Below are 4,548 nucleotides of genomic sequence, written 5' to 3'. Positions count from 1 at the left end.
CATTAACCAGTTTCGTGGGAACTCATTAACCAGTTTCGGGAAAACTTCCACCCAAAGGCGGGGAAAGCATCAACCAACGACGGGGAAGCCATTGTCCAACAGGGGGGAGCACATTAAGCAGCTGCCCTTAGTATCAGGAGCAGCGGGGAACAGATTAAGCAACAGCCGGGAAAAGATCAACCAACCGCGGGGGAACTCATTAACCAGTTTCCTGGGAACTCATTAACCAGTTTCGGGAAAACTTCCACCAAAGGCGGGGAAAGCATCAACCAGCGGCGGGGAAGCCATTGTCCTACAGTGGGGAGCACATTAAGCAGCTGCCCTTAGTATCAGGAGCCGCGGGGATCAGATTAAGCAACAGCCGGGAAAAGATCAGCCAACCGCGGGGGAACTCATTAACCAGTTTCGTGGGAACTCATTAACCAGTTTCTGGGGAACTCATTAACCAGTTTCGGGAAATCCTCCACCAAAGGCGGGGAAAGCATCGACCAACGGCCGGGAAGCCTTTGTCCAACAGTGGGGAGCACATTAAGCAGCTGCCCTTAGTCTCAGGAGCAGCGGGGTACAAATGAACCAGCAGCGGGGAAAACAACTTCGTGGGAACTCATTAACCAGTTTCGTGGGAACTCATTAACCAGTTTCGGGAAAACATCCACCAGGGGCGGGGAAAGCATCAACCAACGGCGGGGAAGCCATTGTCCAACAGGGGGCAGTACAATAAGCAGCTGCCCTAAGTATCAGGAGCAGCGGGGATCAGATTAAGCAACAGCCGGGAAAAGATCAACCAACCGCGGGGGAACTCATTAACCAGTTTCGTGGGAACTCATTAACCAGTTTCGGGGGAACTCATTAACCAGTTTCGGGAAACCTTCCACCAAAGGCGGGGAAAACATCAACCAGCGGCGGGGAAGCCATTGTCCAACAGGCGGGAGCACATTAAGCAGCTGCCCTTAGTATCAGGAGCAGCGGGGTACAAATGAACCAGCAGCGGGGAAAACAGCTTCGTGGGAACTCATTAACCAGTTTCGGGGGAACTCATTAACCAGTTTCGGGAAAACATCCACCAGAGGCGGGGAAAGCATCAACCAACGGCGGGGAAGCCTTCGTCCAACAGGGGGGGAGCACGTTAAGCAGCTGCCCTCAGTATCAGGAGCAGCGGGGTGCAAATGAACCAGCAGCGGGGAAAACAACTTCGTGGGAACTCATTAACCAGTTTCGTGGGAACTCATTAACCAGTTTCGGGAAAACATCCACCAGAGGCGGGTAAAGCATCAACCAACGGCGGGGAAGCCATTGTCCAACAGGGGGCAGTACATTAAGCAGCTGCCCTTAGTATCAGGAGCTGCGGGGATCAGACTAAGCAACAGCCGGGAAAACATTAACCAACTTCGGGGGAACTCATTAACCAATTATTTGATGACCGGTAGGCGGCGCTCTATCGGCTTCGGCGACCGGCGGGTGGCGGTTCGGGGTCGTGGCGACCCGGGGCGAGGCGGCCCGGCCGTTGAAATCGCGAAAAAACGCGTTTTTAAAAAGAACCGTCGGTCCCCATCGGGATGGATTTGACCCCCTCATGCCGCCGTCGGGACCTCTTCGGCGGCATGACTACCGGAGGTGTTCCCGCCGAGGTGGACACTTGCATTTTCTGGCACGGGGGGTTGGCGGGGTACCTGCAGAATAGCAGGAAGGCGATGGCAATGACATGTGGCAACTCATTAACCAGTTTTGACTTTGCTGCATTGAAGGCGGAAAATCGAAACAGGGCCCCGCTCGAGCCCCCAGGTCTGCCGGGACCGCACCGGGCCGCCGCCCCGACGGCCGTTCGGCCAGAATGGGCTAGTATTTCTCCGGATTTTTGGCCGTTTTTCCGACTTTTTCGGACGTCGGAAAAGCGGCGGCCTGGCCACCGGCCGCGGCCGGGGGTGCCTTCCCCTCGAGCGAGGGCCCGGAATTCACCCGTTTGCAGCCCCGGAGGAGCTCCGCCGGCGGCCGGAATGGTTGAGACCATCGGCCGCGCTGAACGGAGCTCGGGTAACTCATTAACCAAACTGGACTTGGCCCCTGGCGCAGGAGGGGGGGTCCAGGTGAGGGCTGGCAGGCCGTGGCCACCCGGCAGCAGTGATGCACCCGCGATGGCGGTAGTCCTTCCGATTCGGAGGCTCCCTGGCCCCGCAGAGCAAAAATGGGAGCCGCACGGAGCTCTATGAAGTCAGATCCGGTCGGTGGTGGCGGGGCAGGGTGCACGGTTTCCCGCAGAGCTCGGCGGATCCGTCCCGCCGAGGTGGCCACTCGCATTTTCTGGCAGGGGAGTCCCGAGGCTGGTTAACCAGTTACCCCCGGAAGTGGGGATGGAGTTGAGATTGAACCGTTTTGCGGGGCCTCCGGGCCCCTTCCCCGGTAGGACTACCGGGGCACACCCCGCCGAGGTGGCCACTTGCATTTTCTGGCACGGGGGGTTGGCGGGGTACCTGCAGAATAGCAGGAAGGCGATGGCAATGACATGTGGCAACTCATTAACCAGTTTTGACTTTGCTGCATTGAAGGCGGAAAATCGAAACAGGGCCCCGCTCGAGCCCCCAGGTCTGCCGGGACCGCACCGGGCCGCCGCCCCGACGGCCGTTCGGCCAGAATGGGCTAGTATTTCTCCGGATTTTTGGCCGTTTTTCCGACTTTTTCGGCCGTCGGAAAAGCGGCGGCCTGGGCACCGGCCGCGGCCGGGGGTGCCTTCCCCTCGAGCGAGGGCCCGGACCTCACCCGGTTGCAGCCCCGGGTGGGGCTCCGCCGGCGGCCGGAATGGTTGAGACCATCGGCCGCGCTGAACGGAGGTCTGGTAAATCATTAACCAAACTGGACTTAGTCTCTGGCAAGAGAGATGGTCCAGCCGACGGGCACGACCGAGGGCCCGGACCTCACCCGGCTGCAGCCCCGGGTGGGGCTCCGCCGGCGGCCGGAATGGTTGAGACCATCGGCCGCGCTGAACGGAGGTCTGGTAAATCATTAACCAAACTGGACTTAGTCTCTGGCAAGAGAGATGGTCCAGCCGACGGGCACGACCGAGGGCCCCGGACCTCACCCGGTTGCAGCCCCGGGTGGAGCTCCGCCGGCGGCCGGAATGGTTGAGACCATCGGCCGCGCTGAACGGAGCTCTGGTAAATCATTAACCAAACTGGACTTAGTCTCTGGCAAGAGAGATGGTCCAGCCGACGGGCACGACCGAGGGCCCCGGACCTCACCCGGTTGCAGCCCCGGGTGGAGCTCCGCCGGCGGCCGGAATGGTTGAGACCATCGGCCGCGCTGAACGGAGCTCTGGTAAATCATTAACCAAACTGGACTTAGTCTCTGGCAAGAGAGATGGTCCAGCCGACGGGCACGACCGAGGGCCCCGGACCTCACCCGGTTGCAGCCCCGGGTGGAGCTCCGCCGGCGGCCGGAATGGTTGAGACCATCGGCCGCGCTGAACGGAGCTCTGGTAAATCATTAACCAAACTGGACTTAGTCTCTGGCAAGAGAGATGGTCCAGACGACGGGCACGGTGGCAGAGTTAGCCGAACTTGACTTAGCCTCTGGCCGCAGAGAGGGTCCATCAAACGGGGCACGGTGGGAGATTAAGCCGCACTAGGCTCAGGCTCTGGCCACGGGAGGGTGGCCCAGGTGTGAGCCGGCAGTAAATGGTGAACCAGTGAAAAGCCAGCACCCGAGGGTGCGGTTGTGCTGCCGACTTGGAGGCTCCCTGTGCCCGCAGAGCAAAAATGTGAGCACAGACGGAAGTCTATGAAGTCAGATCCGGTCGGCGGTCGCCAGGCTCGGTGCATGGTTTCCCGCAGAGGTTGGTGGATCCGTCCCGCCGAGGTGGGCACCTGCATTTTCTGGCACAAGTGTCCGGAGGCTGGTTAATGAGTTGCCGCCGGTAGCCCGCATGGAGTTGCGATTGACCCGTTTTGCGGGCCCCCCAGGCCTCATTCTCGGTAGGACTACCGGGCCGCACCCCGCCGAGGTGGACACCTGCATTTTCTGGCAGGGGGGGTTGGCGGGGTGCCCGGGGATTTTCGGGAACTCGTTTTTCAGAACATTTTTTGGCTAGCGGTGTCAGTTTGAAAGTACCCAGGAAAGTGCTACTTCACAAAAGGGGACTTTTTCCAAATATATAACCTCTTGAAGAGCACCTCAGTGTCGGAGGGGGCAGACACTTTACTTCATTTATGGCTAATTCCTCGGGTACGTTCTGGAAAACGGACAGAGTTGCCTGGCCGGTGGTGACTCTGTGGCAGATACATATATATATATATATTACGGCTTTTTCTATATATGTATCAAAGTGTGATAAACACTTGTGCAAAAAAACCAGACAACGGAATTGACGGCACTTTGTATACGGCTTGCAAAGTACAAAGTCTGAGTTTTTTAAAAAAGTGGCACTCGGTGGTAGGGAGTGCCGGCGCTTTGAAACGGCACAGATGCCACGTTCCCTTGGGTTGCACTTCGTTCTGTGAGGCCTTAAAGTGCGTGCCCAGAAACCTCTGAATGCAAAAGGCGCGCACGCCGGTAGTG

Source organism: Mustelus asterias, unplaced genomic scaffold (genome assembly GCF_964213995.1).
Source record: "Mustelus asterias unplaced genomic scaffold, sMusAst1.hap1.1 HAP1_SCAFFOLD_425, whole genome shotgun sequence".
NCBI classification, from domain to species: Eukaryota; Metazoa; Chordata; class Chondrichthyes; order Carcharhiniformes; family Triakidae; genus Mustelus; species Mustelus asterias.
The sequence above is the reverse complement of the archived record's forward strand: the minus strand, read 5'-3'. Positions refer to the sequence as shown.